Below are 22,524 nucleotides of genomic sequence, written 5' to 3' on the forward strand. Positions count from 1 at the left end.
GCATTGTACCAAAGAAAGAATAATCTTCCAGAACATTTCCTCTGCAGCCACGGAAGCCTTGTCAGAATGCTGAGACCTGGTTTTGTGGCTCATACCTATCACCACAATATTGAGACTCAGTCTAGTAGACATGGGAAGAGAGAGGAGTATCTGAATTTTACATAGAGATGCATTTAGCCACAAATTACCTTTCCTTTAAATCTGAACAGAAAAAGAAATGTAGTGCGGGGCTTATTTTAAAAAGATAATCCTGATAGTGATGCATTAAGAAATAAAATTGGCATAACGGGATTGATCTGAGGACCTCTGGCTATTTAGGGTTTAATATAACCAGCATTTGCCAGGCAAAATGTTGGGCTTGGCAGGATGCCCAGTACATTCACCCAAAGGAGCTGAAATCCCAAGGACTTCCTCAGAGCCGCTATGCCATCCAATATATGGCCACTGGAGCAAGCCTTCTTTTTCTCCTTAAAATAAAATCAGCTCACTTCAAATTTCTGAAAAACACATAAGCTATTTTTCATTATCCAGTGACAGATGTGCTCTCTATAAAAGTCTGAATTTGATGCTCCCAAGTTAAGATGAGAATAAATACAGTGAGAACATTTTTTAAAAAAAGGTGATCAGTGAGGTTTGCATGTGTGTGTGTGTGTGTGTGTGTGTGTGTGTGTGTGTGTTATCCAGAAAGTGTCAAGTCTTTGATTATTGATGATAAGAGGCCTTAGACACACCTTTGAAGAATTCAAAGTTAGAGGTGATATACATCAGAGTCAAATTAGGAGTTAACCTTCTGAGCCCTAAAACAAACTTACTAAATATTTCCGTTACTCATATTTATGTACAGGAAAAAACACGTCTCTATTCCACAGGTTTCCCTTTCTGTCAACTTTCCTTCTAATGTGTTGCCAACACATTTATAGGCTATGCTTACTTTTATCAAAAACTACCTCAAATTTTACTCCACTGTTTAGATGAGTAGTAATGTGTAGTCAGTTGCATATTGCAATTATAACACAGAAGTTATTTCACTGTTGCATATGCATAAATGTAAAGTATGGATTTCTCAACTCTGAAACAAGAAAGCCAACTAAGCATTGCTATGATAGTGATTAAAATTTCTAGCTGCCTTTTCAGAAAGAATTTATTATTTGATAATACAAGCAAATGAATCAATTCTTAGTTAAGTGATGTTAATCGGAATGGAAGTGGCATACAACTTGAACACTTAGAGATCAGCTGTGATAATCAGAGAACAGACGAATAATGTGAAGTACAGCTTATTATTAGTTAGAACTAATTCTGATGTTTAATTTTTGCAATTAGATTATTTATATTATTTTCCTTCAGGTCATTGGAAAACATTTCTCTAATTGTTACAGATAACTTCTCTGTGTGAGTGTGTGTGTGTGTGTGTGTGTGTGTGTGTGTGTGATCCTTTAATACGGTCACTCTGTTCATATAGAATTTCCAGTCATGTGAAATGTCAGGGTACTTTTTATGGAAGTTGAGCTTTATAGATAGAATCAGTGAAACTAAATGAAATGTGTATTCTGATCTTGCCAAAAATCCCTCTTGCACTTCTAGTTTTCAAAACCTGAATTCCGTGCCTTTTTTTCTATTTTATATTGTGGATTAATTCTATACTTAACCCATTTTTATTTACATTTATGTTAGGCAATAGGGGAAAAGTTATTTTTCCCCTAAGAAATATGGCCAATCTCTATCACTACAATATTTTTATTTTAATTAATTAATTAATTATATTTATTTATTTTAAAAATTTATTTAATTTTTGGCTGCAGGCAGATTCTTAACCACTGTGCCACTAGGGAAGCCCTACAATATTTTTAATTGCATTATATACACAAATAATTTTGTATAAAATCACAAATATAGTCATATTCTAATTTGATTTTTAGAATGCAGGTCGTTGGTTTATTTTTTTGTTCCCACATGTGCCACTCCTCCCCTTTCTATACCCACATTATAACTTCTTACAACCACTGGTTACTTACGTTGACCACCTGCTATGCAGTTCTTTGTGATTTTCTCTATGCTAGTTTCATCAGGTATAAATATATACTAGACTTATATAGGACTTTAAAATGAGTTTTATACAACAGTAGACCTAGAGTATACATGAGTTTGCATTTTGCTTTTCCTCTTTAAATGTACCTTGTAGAAACCTTTCCAGGTCATCTGGTTTAGTTGCATTTTAATGGCTGCATAATATTCGATTGTGTGGATGAGCTATAAATTATTCAGCCTTTCCTTTGTTTGTGGACATTCATTTTTGTCTCCAGGTTTTGCCAGTAGGAACGATGTTGCAGTAAAAACCTTGTTCAACTATTATGCCATAATGGAGCTTTTATTTTCATGTCATGTTTTCCCAGATGTAGTATTGCTGAGTCAAAGAAAATACTTCCTTAAATTTTCTTCTGAATTGCTTTCCTCAAAGGTTGTAATAATTTTCATCAACAAAGTAGTTGACCACCTTTTCTATCATATCCTTGCCAGTATGTTTTAGCACTTCTTGAATTGTTTTAATATTTTAAAATATTAAAAGTATTTATTTTAATACTTTCCAGCTAATGAGTGGAAAGTGATATCCCATTCACTTTAATTTGCCTTAACCTAGCAGCTAATGTGTTTGAATGTCTTCTTATGTACTTGCTAAGCATTTTGATTTGATTTCTTATAAATTGCTTATTCCTGTATTTTCTCTATTAAATCATTTACCTACCTTGGTCAATTTGAAAAGACTTGTTGCATTTTATATATATATATATATATACGCTCTGTACATTTTAATATGTTTTCCAAAATTTATTGCTTGTGTGTTGCATTTATTTATGACATCACTTGCTGTACAAAAAGATTTATGTTTATTTATACAAATGTATTTACTACAATTTCTGGGTTTCCAGTTGTGGTTAAGAAATTCTCCTAACCCCTAAAGTAGACATGCAGTGTTCCAAATTTTTATAATTCTGAGTTTGTCATAAATATGTATTATATATGTATATATGTAGCTTTCTATAATATATACGTAATGTTTGAGTCTACTGAACATCCATGTGCCACCTCAGCTTAATTATTATAGCGTTTTCCCCCAATAACATCTCATTTTTATCCTCCTGCAGATAATCAATGTCTTGCATTTTTGTGTTAATAATCCTTTTCCTTTTGTTTATAGCTTTAAAATATATATACATATTCCTGAACAGTATATTGTTTAGTTCTCTTCATGACCCTTGTATTAATGGATCCATGCCGAGTATACGGCTCTGCACATTTTGTTTACTATTACGTTTATGGAATGTGTTCATTTTTATGAATGTAGCTACAAATTAGTTTTACTCTTTTGGGATATTTAATATTATAAATATACTATGGTATATGTTTTTGAAGAATTATAATTATTTTACATTTCATATTTCAGTTTTAATCCATCTAGCATTTAATTTTGTATACAGTAAAAGATTCATATCCTTTTATATTTCTTTCAATGTGAATAATCAGTTGTGCAAGCAGTTTATTAAAGAATCCATACCTTTCCCACAGGATGAAACATCAATTTTGTCACATACTAAACATATAGGAATCTCTTTTCATATTTTCTATTCCATTCCTTTGATATTTTTATATATCCCACACCTATAGGATATATCTTTTTTTTTTTTTTTTTTTGCGGTACGCGGGCCTCTCACTGTTGTGGCCTCTCCCCTTGCGGAGCACAGGCTCCAGATGCACAGGCTCAGCGGCCACGGCTCACAGGCCTAGCCACTCCGCGGCATGTGGGATCTTCCCGGACTGGGGCACGAACCCGTGTCCCCTGCATCGGCAGGCAGACTCTCAACCGCTGCGCCACCAGGGAAGCCCTATAGGATATATCTTTAAAGCATAGTCTGGACCCTTGTAAGCAAAGCCCATGTCACCTAAACACACACACACACACACACACACACACACACGCACCAGTATTTTCATAGCTGCTTTAGACGTTTTTTCTTCTCTACAAGTATCTTACAAAATAACTACTACAACAACACCTGTCCTGACTCTAACTGAAAGTATGTTAAATTCATATGCTGAATGGGGTTAAATTCATTTCCAAAATAAATTCTACTTGGTAATAAGGTATTATTGTTTTAATACATTTTTGTGTTAATCTTTTAATTAGACGTTTTACTTATGCAATGAGAATGGTTTTCAAGTTCTCATTTTTTAATAAATGAATTTGATTTAATCTTAAAAATGAATTTGAGAATTTCTGTTTTTCTAAATTCAAATGCATTGTAAATAAAATGGAAATTATGACTTCTTTAAGAATGATAGCAGTTTCATCTGTGAGCCCAGCTGTTCGTAATGCCTTTTTCAATGGTATATATTTATTTTCTCTCCAAATCTCTACTGTGGTAATAGAGTTATTCAAGTGGTCTAATTCTTCTTGAGTTAATATTAGAAACTGGAAAAAAACTGTCCATTTTCTCTAAGACTTCAAATCTGCTGCCATCAGAGTGTATAGTATTTTCTTCTCCTTCTTTTTCTTTTTTTTTTTTTTTTTTTTGTGGTACGCGGGCCTCTAACTGCTGTGGCCTCTCCCGTTGCGGAGCACAGGCTCTGGACGTGCAGGCTCAGCGGCCATGGCTCACGGGCCCAGCCGCTCCGCGGCGTGTGGGATCTTCCCGGACTGGGGCACGAACCCGTGTCCCCTGCATCAGCAGGCGGACTCTCAACCACTGCGCCACCTGGGAAGCCCCTTCTCCTTCTTTTAATCTGTCTCATATTTGTACTTATTTATCTGTTCTTATTCCTAATATGTCTGTTTAGTTCCCCTTCTTTTTAAAAATATTCATCAGGCTTGCAAAGTGTTGATCTTACAAACACATTTTAGGCTTTATATATCTTTCCTGCTATTTTTTTTCTATTTCATTAATTTCAGGCTTTAACCTTATTAATTCTTCCATCTTGTTTATTTCGTTATACTCTGTAGTTCTCTTTCCATTTGCTTCTATTTGTATTAAGTTCTATCTTTTCATCTTTCTTTTTTAATAAAGAAAACATTTAAGGCCATAGATTTCATTCCTAGGACAGCTTTCAGTGTGTCTCATCAGTTTTGTTCAGAACTGTTAGCTTTTTCATTATTTCTTGCTAGTTAGTGATTTCCTTTTGATCCAAGGGCAATTTAATCTGGTTTATTTTTATTTTTATTTCCAAGTAACGATGTTTGTTCATTTATAAAGTAATTTTTTTAAGTTGTTTTTGTTTGTGCCCAATTATGTGATGGATATGTAAAATATTCTGTAGACATAGAACACACAGACACAAATGCACATTCATACACATTGTTCAAAGGCTGTAGAGTTCTATATTTGTATGTTAAATCAAAAGCCTTGAGTGTACTGTTGATTTCTTCTTATCCTTTGTATGCTAAGTTTACTAGGTCTTTTAAATTCCAAAAGTATTTTATTCAAGCCTCCATGTGCATTTTATTTCCATCGTATCCTGGTTTATAGATGATGCCATGATGTTTGGTAAATACTAGTTTCTGGAGGTACGTTCTCCTTGTCCCTTGTGCCTGCTTTCATCCTTACACAGTTTTCTTGTTTATAGTGTTGAGTGTTTTTAATATTTTATCATGATTTTTCTGAAAATAACATCACAACTCCCGTATTCCGTTTGCATTTGTAAGTTATTTTTACATCATCTTTAAAATTTTTCAACTTTCCTTTGTAACATTAAGTATTGTTTTTGTTAAAAAACATACAGATACCTTGTTTTTTAAAATTTAATATGACAGTCTCAGATTTTTAAGGAACAAATTTCATCATTTAATTATAGGGACTGATTTACATGGTTTTATTCTTTCAATCTTACTTAATATTAATTAATGTGTTATTATTTCTTCTTTTGTTATTTTCTAAATTTTGCTTTAGACTTATCATTTTTCAATCCGGTATATTTATTTCTCCTTGTTAATTTGGAAGTTCCATACATTATTTTATTATATTATGTGGTTATTTTCCTCTTCTTTTAACTCCTAATGATATATATGTTGCTATATATTATTTTTTAAAAACATATTTCCCCAGAAATATTCAGTGACACTTAAAGCTCTACTACCTCCCTACTCTGTCCTCACCTCAACCCCCAACTTTAGCCAGAAGAGACTAGTAGAATATGTTTACTTTCCTCGTGCCCATTGTTCTCCCAGACGTCCTCTAACCAAATGAAGCAGTTGGCTTATCACCTCCCTCCCACCGCAAACCTTCCCCATAGCCAGGTTTGCTTGGATTCTGTAGTGCGTTGTGCTCTGGGCCGTTATTAGAATCTGCTTTGGAGTATACTCTGCTCTTTCAGTATTTCTTCTTTATCACTTCTGCTGCACATTCTTAGACTACCCATCAGTGTGTGTTTGTATGTGCGTGCACGTGTGTCTGTTGGAAGGGCACGAGACTCAGAGCTTGTGATCATTTCTTCTCTGTCTTTTGAGGTCTCTGTTCCAGGCCATTTGCTGTTTGGTTACCTTCTCTATTACTTTCTTCAGATGAAGTACCGGTATGGTTTACTTTACAAATTCTACATCTTTAAAACTTTATTTTACTCAGATAGGAAAATTGTATCATTTTGATACAGGATGCTAGGTTCCCAGTTCCACTCCCTCAGGAGACTCTAGATGCCTGGCTACTGCCTACCGGCTTCAGACGTAGCAAAGGATAATCACGGTGTGATTCATTTCATCTTTGGCTTGTCCTTTCTCCCCAGAGGCCTATGAGATTTTTCTCTGCACTTACAGCTCAGCCATTTTCATATGATACGTCTAGGTAGGGGTTTCCGTCAGTGCAGTGCAGATGGTAGGAAGCTCTTTCGACGTGCAGACTCAAATCTTCCTTGCCCTCAGGAAATCTTCCTCCATTATTTGTTTAATTGATGCGTCTCCTCCATTTGTATTTTCCCTTCTTCTGGATGCCTATGATTTATATGTTAGATTTCCAGGTCGTATCATTTTATGTTTTTCTCAAGATTTATTTCACTTTTTTTCTATGCACAGTACTTTGATATTCTTCCTCCGTAAAACGGTCCAGTACATTTCATTCCTGTCCTATGATTTACCTTCCGTGTTGTTATTTGGACAATCGTGGTTTCTATAGCTGTTGCTTTTGTTCTGTTTCCCTTTGCTTTGTTTGTTCTGTACTTGAATCCCCTTAATAATTTTGTTAGTTTTCTGTGAAAGGTATCTTTCGGCTCTGAGAGGATCCTTACTTTGCTGGTTGCTTCTTCGCTTTGTTCTGAAGGGTCTCTCACTCTCTCTGCCTGTTGAGTTCCCTCAGTCGGTTATCATCTTTCATCCTCAGATCGCCCACACTCTGTGTGTCCAACCCAGCCAGCAGAAGCTCAGCAGCAATTTGAATCAACAAAGGCAGATGTGGAGTTGGTAACAGAAAATAAACTATTTGTGTTCAATTCACCATCTACCAAAATCCTCTCTATCGCTGTCTTATTACACTTGAGATTGAAATAAAACCCTGAGTCTTTATTATCACTCCTGATAGGAAATATTTCTTTTTCTGTAGAATATTTAGAAAAATATCAAAAGTTGGTAAAACATAATTTAAAATGAACAAAGCAAAGCAAAATCTGTATTTGAATATGGCTTTCAGTACATAACATTATAATGCAAATCCTTCATTCTAGGTGTCCTTAGGTGAATGCAAGAGACCTATTGAAACAGACACATACCACACACACACACACACACACACACACACAAGAAAACATACCGTTTCTTTCTAGGGAACTGAGGTAAATACCACATTAGATTTTTCTGTACTCTGGACTTAGAAAAGAACCCTTTAAATCTTTTTACATGTTATTAATCAAATATATAAAAGTTATGTAATTCCCTTTTCCACAGGTGCAGTTCTCTAATTAATTGGTGAAAAATTAAGAAAAATATATCTTTACTTGCTTTGAATTTCAGAATTACTAGATATGGAAGCGGCCCTGGTTTATTAAATATATCTTGAGATGCTATTTTAATACTTACAATGGGTTGGTGTGAGGTTAGAAACTCCAGTCCTGTCTCAAAATGGGAGAATTCTCATGAATAAACTAAATTGTCACTAACCTAGTTGAGGGAGCCACCACACTAAAAATTATGTTAAAATATCTGGACTCATTTTAGATTTGGTCCGTTTCTATGGAAATAAAATTCTAGTTGCTCTTGCTTCCCTTTGCTTCTTACTCAATTAACAATATAATGTTTCTGGAAAATGTTAGCCCCTTTATTTTTGGAAATACCACACTAAAGAGTGAAAAGTATTTTCCTTCTTTTCTATATATAGTTAAAATAAGTCTTCAAACAAACATGACTTTTTAGCTGTTATGTTTTGTTTTTGGTTTGGTTCTGCAGCTTGGCTGTATTAAACTGCAGGTAGTTTCATTGTGCTAAGTTTCTTCCTCCTGGTTTTACTCCTTTATCCAGTTGTCTGGAATGACAGTGAGAACTTAAGGCTGTTGGTCATGTGCAGTGTTCCCACCTTCCCCTCTCCAGTTCTGGTGTTCTTAATCAGCAGTGGAGAAAGTGCAAAGAACAAGAGTGGAAAATCAGAAAATATCTCAAATACAGAGATCGAGCACTGTAGCTTATGAAGCAAAACCAATTTCAAATCACAGCAGTAAATGGAAATCAAGCAGGAACTTATTTTCTGCAGGACAATGGACAAATTAGAGAAAGAAGACAGCATTACCACTGGTGGTGCCAGGATCAGGGTAGCTCTGGAACGTCAGCTCTTGTTCTCATTATTATAGTAGCTAAAGTTTATTGGATGTTTATTATACAGCTGGTGTTGTGTTAAGTGCTTCATATTTTTCCTCCTTATAACCTTGTGAAGCCACGTGATAATCTCATTTGCTGCTTCTTACAGAAGTGGCAAGTTCATACCTGTTATGAGCACCAAAACCACAATTCAAACCTCGGTACCCTGATCGCTGGTCCTGTCTCATAACCAATGTAATACTTTCTCCATTGTTTTTAATATCATCATGGGTGATGAAGCCTGTATCGTGGGAAACTTGGATTTCACTCTGTTACTATGAAATTACCATGGACAATGCAATAAGGATCATAGAGGAAAAATACTGGTACTTGCTGGGTCTTCCAGTCCCACATTCATCCATGGTAGATGAATGAAAACATGTACATTTTCCTTATAGTGAGAAGTTGGCATGGTTAAGACCACAGATAGAAATATAAAGTATCAAGAGAAGGGCAAAATAACACATAAATTACTTTTCATTTAACTAAAAAACTTTCCATTTTGAATATAAATGAGAATCTGCAGGAAATTGACTTCTAGTTTTCCAGATGGGAACCGTAAATGGCTTAGATAAAACTACTAGCATGTTATATCCCACACTCAGTCTTCTCCCTTAACTCCCCAAATTTAAACATGTGTTCAAAGGCAAGCATGTGTGTGTACAGGCATGCCTTGTTTTATTGTGTTTTGCTTTATTGTGCTTTGCAGGTATTGTGGGTGTTTTTTGTTTGTTTTTCTGTGTGTTTGATTTTTTTTAATTAAAAAAAATTTTTTTTACGAACTGAAGGTTTGTGGCGACCCGTGTAGAGCAAGTCTCCTGGTGTCATTTTTCCAACATTTGTTCACTTTGTGTCTCTGTATCACAGTTTGGCAATTCTCAAAATATTTCAAGCTTTTTCATTTTTATTGTATTTGTTATGGTGATCTGTAATCAGTGATCTTTGATGTTACTACGTAATTGTTTTGGGATGCCAAGAACCACATCCATATAAGGTGGAGAACTTAATCGATAAATGTGTTCTGACTGCTCCACTAACCAGCTGTTCCCCCCCCCCCCCCATCTCTCTCCTTCTCCTCGGGTCTCCATATTCTCTGAGACACAACAGTATTGAAATTAGGCCAGTTAATAGCCCTACAATGGTCTCTAAGTGTTCAAGTGAAAAGAAGAGTCACACCCTTCTCACTTTAAATCAAAAGGTATAAATAATTAAGGCTAGAGAGGGAAGCATGGCAGAAGCTGAGACACGCTGAAAGCTAGGGTTCTTGCACCAAACAGTTAGCCAGGTTGTAAGGGCAAAGAGAAAGTTCTTGAAGAAAATTAAAACTGCTCCTCCAGTGAACACATAAATGATAAGAAAGCAAAACATTTCTTTTGCTGATATGAAGAAAGTTTTAGTGATCTGGTTAGAGCATCAAATAAGCCACAATATTCCCTCAAGCCAAAGCCTAATCCAGAGCAAAGCCCCAGCTCTCTTCAATTCTGTGAAGGCTGAGAGAGGTGAGGAAGCTGCAGAAGGAAAGTTGGAAGCTGGTGGAGGTTGGTTCATGAGGTTTAAGGAAAGAAGGCGTCTCCATAACGTGAAAGTGCCAGGTGAAGCAGCAAGTGCCGATGTAGCAGCTACAGCAAGTTACCCAGAAGACCTAGCTAAGATAATCCATGATGGTGGCTACACTAAACAACAGATTTTTAATGTGGAGAAAACAGCCTTCTGTTGGAAAAAGATGCCATCTAGGACTTTCCTAGCTAGAGAGGAGAAGTCAGTGCCTGGCTTCAAAATGCAAAGGACAGGCTGACTCTCATGTTAGGGGCTAATGCAGCTGGTGACTTGAAGTTTAACTCAGTGCTCAGTTACCATTCTGAATCTCCTAGGGCCCTTCTTCTAAATCTGCTCCGCGTGTGCTCTTTAAGTGGAACAACAAAGCCTGGATAACATCCCATCTGTTTACAACATGGTGTACTGGGTATTTTAAGCTCATTGTTAAACCTACTGCTCAGAAGAAAAAACTTCTTTTCAATATATTACTGCACATTGACAAATGCACCTGGTCTGAAGCTCTGAAGGACACATACAATGAGATAAAAGTTGTCGTGCCTGCTAACAGAACATCCATTCTGCAGCCCATGGATCACAGAGTAATTTCTACTTTCAAGTCTTATTAGTTAAGAAATATATTTTGTAAGGCTATCGTTACCATAGAGAATGATTCGTCTGAGGAATCTGGGTAAAGTCAACTGAAAACCTTCTGGAAAGGATTCACCGTTCTAGACGCCATTAAGAACATCTGTGGTTCTTAAGAAGTCGTCAGAATAGAAGCATTACACAGGAGTTTGGAGGTAGTTGATTCCAGCCCTCACAGATGACATCGATGGGTTCAAGACTTCAGTGGAGGAAGTCAGTGAACATGTAGGAATAGCAAGAGAAGTAAAATTAGAAGTGGAGCCTGGAGATGTGACTGAATTTGTCGCAATCTCAGCATAAAACTTGAATGGATGAGGAATTGTTTCTAATAGACGAGCAAGAAAGTGGTTTCTTGAGATGGAATCTCCTCCTGATGAAGATGCTGTGAAGATTGAAATGACAACAAAGGATTTAGAATATCCCATAAACTTAGTTAATAAAGAGCGGCAGGGTATGAGATACTGACTTCAATTTTGAAAGAAGCTCCATTTTGGTTAAAATGCTATCAAACAGAACTGCAGGCTACAGAGAGATCATTCGTGAAAGGAAGAGTCAATCAATGTTGCAAATTCACGGTCGTCTTATTTTAAGAAATTGTCACGGCCATCCCAGCCTTTAGCAATCACCACCCTGATCAGGCAGCAGCATCAGGCCCTCCGCCGATGGAAAGATCACGACTTCCTGAAGTCTCAGGTGATAACAGTTTATAGCAATAATTTTACATTTTCTTAGACATAAGGCTGTTGCACACTTAGTAGACTACAGTATTTTGTAAACATTTTATATGCACTGGGAACCCGAAAAAAATCTTGTGACTTGCTTTGTTGCAATGGTCTGGAAAAGAACCCACAGTATCTCCAGGTACCCTGTATGTATATTAAAGCGTATATGTGTATGTGTGTGTGTGTGTGTGTGTATATATATATATATATATATATATAAATACAAACATATCTAGGTATATTATATATGTATGAAAATAACTGGACAAGTGAATGAATGTGCACATCCCAGTTTAATTAACAGTTCCATGTATGGATTAAAGTTGTCATTGATTTCAGGAAGACTTTGTGACTATTCAGTAGATTTTTATACCTCACAGTAGAAATCCACGACACGAAGGGTGCTTTGAAGAGTCTGGTACTTACTAGTTATGAATTAAGTAAGTGCTTAGAATACTGACCGTGATACATTTTTATCATCAACCCAACTAACTTAATTGCTTTTCTCCTAAATGTGACACTTGTGAATAATTACAATAGGACAATTTTCCCACCCAACACTCTCTTTTCTGATGGTTGTTCTTCTGTTGCTTATATGGAAGTTATTCCTAAAAACTGAAAAGAAAATTTTAAGTACTAATTTATTAAACTCAGTGACTGCAGTGACATTTTTCTTGTGTACTTGTCTTCCTTGGCAGTTATGTCCGTCTCCTGGTTTCGGCTATCACTTTTACATCAGTTACAGCAGAGCTTTATTTACAACTGCCTGCAATGTTCTACAGTCATCTAGCTTTCTCTCAGACATCCCTAATATAACCTGTCAAAAATTCAGCTCAACTTACTGTAAGACCACAGACTTGTTTTTTTCTTTTGGCTAAGTAATATTGGCAAGCCCGTTTTTGTTTAATTTTAGCTTTATGTTTTTTTACCTGATACTGTATTTTTATTTCATATCTATTGGATCTGTAGACACTTTTCTTAGTGATTTCTTTTTTACTGAGGTATAATTGAAACATAACATTATATTAGTTTCAGGTGTACAACATAATGATTTGATATATGTATATACTGCAAAATGATCACCACAATAAATCTAGGTAACATCTGTTATAGTAACATAATTACAAAATTTTTTTCTTGTGATGAGAAATTTTAAGGTCTGTTCTCTTAGCAATTTTAACACCTTTCACATATGCAATGCGATATAATTAACTGTAGTCTCCATGCTGTACATTACGTCAGGATCACTTATTTTATAACTGGAAGTTTGTACCTTTTGATCCCCTTTACCCATTTGCCCACCTCCCCTACTGACACCTCTGGCAGCCATCAGTCTGTTCTCTGTATCTATGAGCTTGGTTTTTGTTTTTGTTTCTTTTTAAGATTCCACACGTAAGTGAGATCATATGGTATTTGTCTTCTTCTGACTTATGTCACTTAGCATAATGCCCTCAATATCCATCCATGTTGTCAGAAATAGAAAGATTTCATTATTTTTATGGCTGGATAATAGTCCATTGTACATAAATACCACCCTTTTTTTTATCCATGCATCCATCGATGGACACTCAGGTTGTTTCCATTACTTAAGTTCGTTTTCTCCTGGGGAATTCCTGCCCCTCCACCAGTTTACATACTCCTCCGCCCCCAAGTACTGTGCTTCCATTGGGTTTAGATTACTTTACTCTTCTTTAGGTCTAAACAACTAATAATCATGATACACTTGAGGAGAGCTGTAGCAGGAAAAATATATACTACAGTAAGGAAGTAGGTAAATGGAATTTATAGGAAACAGAGATAAAGCCACGAACAGAATAAAAGCTTTTGTTAAGAAGCTATGAAGTCTGTTCTCAAAGTTGCAACAGTAGAAATTGAATCCAGTAAACAAAAGAGGAGGCTATAAAAAGGCAGTGTTCATAAAAACGACAAAATACTGTTGAGAATTTAAAATATGCTAGCAAAACTTTTAAAAATCAAATTTTAGGTGGAAAAAATGGAAATCTAAAGGAAAATAGAATAAAAATAGAAGTAGTATTAGAAAGGTAGACTGAGGTAAGAAAACTAAAATACCAATTTAGGAGGTTCAATAACAAATTATTTTCATTCTAGGGAGAGAAAACCAGATTTCATATGATGGTACTGGGATGGGGGATAGAAGTGGGTAGAATAGTGAATAAGAAATAACTTATACCAAATTTTGTTTTTAGAACTGAAGGACAACAGTTTCTAGATTGATAAGGACCACCAGTTACCTAATACAATGTGTGAAAGAATGCTTTCCTAATGATACATTATTATGAAATTTCAAACTGTCATAGGTAGAAAATCCCAAAAGCTTCCAGAGAAAATATAGACCCCATAGAAAGGACTGGGCTTCAAACTCGTAGTTACGAGCCTTCTAACAACATTGATGTCTAAGTGACTGTGGAAGAAAATCTCTTAGTATACAATGTAAAACAGCCACTAACCTGGAATTCCATACCCTGCCAAACTATTAAGTGTGAAAATAAAATGAAGATACTTATCAGCTATACCAGTTTTCAAAAATGTTTCTTCCCCTGAGCACTTTCTCGGGAGATTATAGGAAGATATTCTCAAGGATAAATAAGTAAATAAATAAATAGGAAGATGGGGTGCAGGAAATCGGGCTTCAGCCTAGGAAGAAAGTGAAAGTAATTACTTCTCAGGATGGTGTTTGCGGAATGTCAAAGTGACCTGAAGGGGATTGCCAAAATGACAGTGTACAGCATGCTTTAAAAGCAATGAAATATCAATAAAAAATAATAGTAAAAGTAACAGCAGCAATAACAGCAACAATAATAATAAGTGAATTGATAGATTACTTCATGTGTTTGATCACGTTGTAAAACTACCTTTCTGTCAGAGTGTTCAGGGGGCAACAGTGATAGGTACATAGAGCAATAAATCAACACACACACCCACACACACACACACACACACACACACACAGACAAGAAGTAGGACTTCCCTACTGGAGGGTTTCCTCAAAAACAGGTACATCAGAAGAAAATCACAATATTGTCCGTGGTTCAGTTTTGAATAATATTGGTTTAAAATTCTGATACAACTCATAAAAGGCTGTGTGTGTGTGTTTTAAAGGAAAAAGAAACCTAAATCCTCCTTTTTCTTTTTTGGAAGGTACTACCTACTCTGCAAAATTGAGAAATCAAGAAATAGCACTTGAAACACACTGTTTGGAAATATTATGGTAAATACCATGAAATCAGCCAAATGTTGAAAGTGGCTCCCAGACTTAGGTAGCTGTATGTTACTAGACGTAAAGTATATTTGACTTGTCAAACTATATATTTATTTGCTAACAAGGCAGGTAAATTTTTAAATGGTATAATAGAAACAAGGGAAGAATCAAGTATGTTTTCATGAGCACCAAAATACCACCTATTCAAAGGTTAACCTCAAACTAGCAAGACAGTGTTTGTTTGTTTGTTTTCTAATTTAGATTTTGTATCAACAAATATCTTTCCAATCTTAGTTTTTATCCAGTGAAAGAATAATAGCATCCAAATTTCTTATCTGAAGAACATTGTAAAATTTTCTCTAAATTTAAAAAAATTAAACCAACACTTTGTATTCAGTGACATATACAGAGGTGAAATAAAGCAGTGCCCCGCTCAGATCTTCCAGAAGTTCATTGCATCCACCTTTCATTCTTCCATGTGGAGCTCTGGCTGCACTTTTTTTCCGTTCTCTGCTCATTCAAATTATCCGCTGTACTCTTATCCCTCTGAGATCTTATTAAGTGAGTGTCGCGAACTGATCTGAGAAACAAACTATTTTATGTAAGATGCACAAAGGAGCTAATTATAGCACAGTGACTTTATGTTGTAGCATGTATGTATTCTGGCAAGATAACTACTGAAGGAAGGGATCTAATAATGAGAATTACAGGGAGCTGTGACTGTCCGGGATCTGTTTCTGGCAGATGGGTCCCTCAGACCATTTAGCTCACATTCCTGCACATGGGGCAGGTACTATGTCCTGCACACACCCTTTTGCAGTGTGATTGTTCAAACATACACCAGGAGAGATTTCCAGTGCTTGTTTGTTTTTAATAAAGATAGATTGCTCTGGAGTATTTTTTCCTTGCAAGTCAAGAATTCTCTAGTTTTCGAACTTGAGCCCTTTAGGCAGACAGACTGTGAGACCTACATAGCAATCTCTCTTTGCTGGCTTTGCTACTTACCAAGTTATCATTTATTCAGAAATACTTTGTTATGGGTCCCATTTCAGGCACTCACAGTACCGGTATCCCAGATGCTTCTACAAGGCAAGAACTTAGACTGAACTTCAAGAGATGCTGAATAATAAATAGTGTGACATTAAGTTCCATATGTAAGATACTAAGGTTTATTCATTATAATTATTTTCCTAAGTTTTAGAGAAATGGCATTAAAATATTTTTTTAAGATTTCTCTTTTTTTCCTCAAAGTATTTGCGTTACCTATTCTTTACTTGGTATCTACCAAAGACATTTGAAGTTAACTATCAAACTTCTGTCTGCAAAATCATAGGGGAATCTACTTACCAGAGGGAGAGGACTTTTCTAAACTTTAATTTAAGCATATGGCTGTTAAAGTGCTGTTATTCCCTTTGACAAAGTCTAGTAGTATGCTATTTTAATTGGTTATATGTGAAGCTTGATTATTAAAAATATCCTTGTCTCTTCTGGCTAACAACTGTTTTATGATCTAAACAACTCTCTCTTTTTAAGAAGTGACATAATTTAGACGTAAAGTTTTATAATGAAATAGCGATGTGATATTTGATTAATATATTTGAGAATTTTTTTTTGTCTTAAAAATGAGAAGCTAATCTTGGGAACAGGCTGGGACAAAATCAATGCAGTTTTGCAGAAGTGGAGCTCAGGAAATATTTTAAAATTAAACTCCCTAACAATCTAGTCCTACATATGAAATATCCTTAGATGTCCTTAATTTTTACAACATTCAACCCAAAGGCCCGTAAGACAAAAGAATCAGGTCTAAAAGTTTTAATACTCAAAAGTTTAGACCAAATAATAATTAAATGGCTAAATACTCAAAATGTTATACCAAATAATATTTAGACCAAATAATAAATGACTATGTATCAGTATACTTATCTTAGTAAGAATAAGCGAGAATAGTATTTATGCCATTGTTATGACAAGACTTTAAGGCACATTGTATATCTGGCACCTTTTTTGTTGGTGAATTTTAAACCATTTTTTGTTTACAAATCAAAAATAAGTTTTAATTGATTCAGTGATAGTCATATATAAAAGGTAAACATGACTTAGTAATAATATTCCTCTCATTTTTCTTTTTTTACATTTCTTTTAGACATTTGGGAAATTAACAGCTAAAAATATTGACATAGCTCAACATTGAAGGGGTTTTTGTTGCTGCTGTTGTTTTAGATTTTCCAGCTTAAGTAGCTAGATTCTGCAATGGATTAAATGTTTGTGTCCCCCAGATTTCACAAATTGAAATCTAATCTCCAGTGTGATGGTATTTAAGGTGGGACCTTTGGGAGGTGATTTGATCTTCAGGGCAGAGCCCTCATGAGTGGGATTAGTGCCCTTATAAAAAAAAGACCTGAGAAAACTCTCTCACCCCTTCCATCATAAGGACACAGGGAAAAGACGGATCTATCGACTGGAAAGTAGGCTCTTACCAGGCACTGAATCTGCCAGCAACTTGATCTTGGGCTTCCCACCCTCCAGAAATATGTTTGACAATGGCTCGCTCTTCTCCATTGTGGAATCCAAGTTCCAAACTCACTTCATCTGCAGTATAGACAAATGTAGGCTTCCGTCTTGTCCCTGGCTTCCCAATTCAAGGGGAACCGTATTAGGTTCTTGGAGAAGCTGTCTCCCCATACTCTGTGTGAATCTAGAAATTTATGGGGCATAGAATTTAAAGAAGCCTTTAAGTCTGCCCAGCTCAATGTTACTCCCAAAACAAAATATTTTATTCTTTATCACATATCTATAGTTTTCTGAGCAATAATTAAATAATTTATGTCCTTTGGATTTACCTACCATTTAGCCAGGTCATTCTTTTAGAGATCATTTAATAATGATTACGATATCTAATACTTATTTTATAATTAATATATTTTCTGATAATTAAATGATCCTCTTTGTAATATTTTCATAGAGCTTAGTTTTACACTGTGGAAATGGTCAAATAAATCTACATTTCCCAGCAATAGCCCTTTAAATGGGTTTCTTTTTTCCTAGGTAAACCTTCTCAAATACCTCAATAAATCTCTGTATATTCACTGTAAACTCTGTATTTCAGGCACCCAGAAACACTAGTTATTCTCTTTTAGGCTCCAGTTTATTATATCCTTTAATGCTAAATTTGAACTGAATTCTTTTTTTAATCTATTGAAACTGAGAAATCTAACATTCTCAACAAACTGAGGATTCCCCTTCCCAGAAACAAACCTCATGTCATCATTGTCAAATTAGTTGGATTTGGCTTATTAACAGTTTTTCAAGTCATTCTGTTCAATTACTTTTCAATATCTGTCCCATGATTGAATTTGCCTTTCATTTAAATGTTTAGTGGTATAAGATGTGTGTGTAATGCATTTGCATCTGATTGGAGAAATCTTAGTTTCTCTACAAGTGAGGTACTGTTGGATAACTGTTCCTTTAAATATCAACTTTAATAATTACATATGACAGTTACATAGTTCCTTTGTAAAATATTGATAGTTCTAGATAATTATGATGATCTGAGATTAAGCAGTTAGAAATCATAGAAACAGAAGGATATACTTACAATAATTCACCAAGCTGTTCCCAAGGACACATTTTTCAGTATTTTGTGGTAATAAACTGATTTTTTCAAAAACTTGATTTCCATGATCCAAGAAATCTTTCTCCAGTTGACTAATTCACATTCTGACTTAAAACTTATTTCCAATATCAACGTCCCTACAAAGTTGTCTCTGACCCTCTTAAGGTAGATTAGTTAGTTCCCTGAACTTCTTTGTTCTTGCAGTGTCACAGATCAACTATCCTGATACACTAACACTGATACACTGACAGATGCACTGAACAATTATACAGTGTTTATACATTTTGTTATTATTCTCTTTGGGTGTCTCTCTCCCTGACCAGACTGGCTGCATGAGAGCAGGGATCCTATGGGCTGGTATAGTTTAAGGTCCAGTTAATACTTGTTGAATATCTAAATGAGTGAATGGATAATGAAATGAATGAACAGATGGATAAACAAAATTTACTTAAATTTTAAATTAATTTGCGTAGCTTTAAAGAGTATGAAGCATATCTATTTTATAATAGTTTAAACTTTTCAAATGAAAATTTAAAATATGTTTCATCCAGAAATATGTTTATGAGTAATACAGATGTTCTCAATTAAATCTTCTTAGAAATTTAAATATTACTAACTTGTTTATATTCACATGAAATTGGAATTAAAGTTTGATACAGAACTATGGTCAGATTCCATATTCCAGTTCCAATAAGGAACTGACCTACTCCTCTGCCTACATTGTAGAATAGAAATAATACCATACTTAAAAAGAAATTTTTACGGCAAGTCTTCGCAAAGAATCATATAATTTTCTTTTATTTATAGATAATTCTGTTAAATATAACAGTCATACAGAAAATGCACAAAGCATAAATGTACAACTTAATGAATTATCTTCCTTCTGGAATACATGTGAACCCATTTTGGGGGGTAGGTACCTGTGAGTAAGTCATAGGGAGTCTGATCATAGCCTCTAGTGGATAAGGTCAAGCTGTTTTCTGAAGTGGTTGTACCAGTTTTCACTTCCATCAGCAGTGCAAGAGAGTGCATTTTGCTATACATCCTTGCTAACGTGGGATATCCAGTCCTTTATTTTTTTTTTAATAAAGAAATTATTTATTCATTCATTTTTGGCTGCGTTGGGTCTTCATTGCTGCGCGCGGGCTTTCTCGCTCATTGCGGTGAGCGGGAGGCTACGCTTCGTTGCGGTGTGCGGGCTTCTCATTGCAGTGGCTTCTCTTGTTGTGGAGCACGGGCTCTAGGCGCACAGGCTTCAGTAGTTCTGGCACGTGGGCTCAGTAGTTGTGGCTCGTGGGCTCTAGAGCGCAGGCTCAGTAGTTGTGGGGCACGGGCTTAGTTGCTTCATTGCATGTGGGATCTTCCCGGACCAGGGCTCAAACCCGTGTCCCCTGCACTGGCAGGCGGATTCTTAACCACTGTGCCACGAGGGAAGTCCTCCAGTCCTTTTAATTTTAGCTGTTCTGTTGTGTATGGTTTTATCTATTTCGCTTACTGAATTCAGGCTAATAGTACATGGTAATACATACTGAAATGTTATTACATTTAGAAAAACATCCATATCTAGCTTTCTTACTTTCTCTAATGTTTAAGCTAGGCTAATGCTTGTAAAGTACTTGATAACCAACTCTCAGTAATTAAGCAAAATTATTTTCTGAAGTACTTGTTCCTTAGTCTGATTTTACCTTTGCCAAATCAAATGCCATCTTTTAGAATATAAACGTAAATTATAAAGTACCCTGTTAACCTCCCTGTAAGTTATTTTTATTCAATAAGAGTCTTTCTCCATTTCATTAAGGTACTTTTTTCCCTATGCAAATCACTTCACTAGGAGAAATTGTTAAGCGCACAACACTTGTGTATAGTTTTCTCATTTTTATTTGTCACAAAATACGTTGAAATGTAAAAAATTTGTCTGAATTTTCTTCCCAAAGTATTTCCTGAAGTTATGAGTACACAGTTTCATAACCATTTTGCTGTTGATACTTCCTCAATGTCTGGCGATCCTTGGTTCCCTTTATACTTGAATAAGGTGACATTAAAAAACAACAATTGTGAGCTTTACAGGCAATAAAATCATGTTATTAAACAGGTTTTGGAGGAGCTAAATATTACTTTCTAGGAATGCAAAGAATACCAAAATGAGGCAGGCTTTGCTTTGGAGTAGCTTTTCTGAAGCCAGCCATTCTACGTTTCTCAGAACAATGTCTTCAGCGTTCGTTTGCTGGTTTATTTGCAAGAAATCCTGTTTTTGCCACAGGGTGAACATGTGATGCTTGGGTCTTCCGCAAACCAGAGTAGAGAAGCGTAGATCAGGAACTGTTTTCAGTTCCCCGGTTCGCTAGAAACTTCCAAATATGCTGACCTTTCTCTCCTGATTCTGCAGGTTCTGCTCCTTCTTCCAGTCCTTTTCTGCCCTGTTTGTTTTCTCTGTGCTGTGGCTGCTTCTGCTTAGTTTTGGGAGCCGTGATGTATCCACTCTTATTTCATCTTCCAGAGACGTCTTGGAATACCTTGCTCTTGATATTTTCTTCCTGATTTCCTTTGTTGTCCAGAAATTTATCTTTTTCTCCTTTCCTGTCGCTTCAATGGGATTTTATTAAGGAGAAGCAATAAACTCACGTTCTGAACGTATCTTACTGGTTTCAAACAGAAACTCACTTATTTGTTTTAGCTTTGGTGGTAAGGAAAACTTAGAGAATCAGACAAATGTCTTCTTCAGTGAGCATTTTGTTTTACCTATGAATGGGTTATAACAATTTTGAGAGATAGGACCCTTATCACATTTCTTGATTTAATGTTGTCATATGCAACTGGATTATATTTTTTCACATTTCGTATGTAATTTTGTTAAGTATACCAAAAAGTCAGAAGGGACAGTAATTTTCTTTTTAATTACATTCATTGCTGGCTTCTCTTGCCAAAGTTACATTTTGTTTCCTATACTGAATGGATACATTTCAGTTTTTTTCTATGCTAAACAATAAAAGCATGGGGATTAACCAAACTTTAAACACTTGTCCGCAATCAGCTATAAAATCTTCTGGGACTAGAGACTTTTGAGAATGGTTTAACTTTGATAACTTTCTCATTTTTTTCTCCTCACCTGGCTCTGCTCATGTATTCCACAAGAAGTAATGTAAGAGCCATTCTTATGTAAAAAGCTTGCACTGGATATATATGGAGTGCACGGAATAAAACATGAAGCAGGTCCCCTGCACACACACGTATATGCACCCCTTGAACTTTCACACACATTCTTTCTCTCTCTCCCTCCCTTCTTCTCTCCCAGCTTCCTTCCCCAGAGGTGATGGTTTTTATCCTTCCTCCTCTTTTTCTATACATTTCCATACAGCATTATTCTTTTGTGCTCCCCAAAGTGTGTCATTCTGCATTACATTTCCCTTACAAGTTTACTTTGAAGAGCCCTCCATGACTGATCATGTAACCTTATCTTTCTTTGTCACACTTCTTCATTTTTATTGTCATTTGTTTTGTTCTGATTTATGCCATTTAGTTTGTGTTCCTGTATATCTTGCTTGCTTGTTGGTTATCTTTTATATGTAATTAGATTGGTGTCATTTGTCTAGTATTTTGAAATTTTGTACCTTATTTCTTATTCTCTGAATGGTATTGCTATATTTAACACATATATTTAAACATTAAAAAAAATTAGTTTCCAGAGTTAATTGTCATTTCTGTTCTCTGCAACCCCAGTCTTAACATGCTTTCCTTACTCGCAGTCCAGACTCCCAAATTCTGTCCTAGGGAACGTCTGGGAATGAACAGAGCCTCGTGGCACCATTTTTCTTTTAAGTTCTATACTTCAGTTTTCCCTTCACCTGTCACTGTTTCTTACAATGTAAATCTTCCTCTGGGTGGTGGAGTTTTCTGTTTCTCCTCTGCAAACCTGTTTTGTTGGCATCCTTCTGAAGGCTAGTTTGACAGAGAATAGGATTCTGTGTTC

This window comes from Monodon monoceros, unplaced genomic scaffold (assembly GCF_005190385.1).
Source record: "Monodon monoceros isolate NGI ecotype Baffin Bay Population unplaced genomic scaffold, NGI_Narwhal_1 Super_Scaffold_17, whole genome shotgun sequence".
NCBI lineage: Eukaryota > Metazoa > Chordata > Mammalia > Artiodactyla > Monodontidae > Monodon > Monodon monoceros.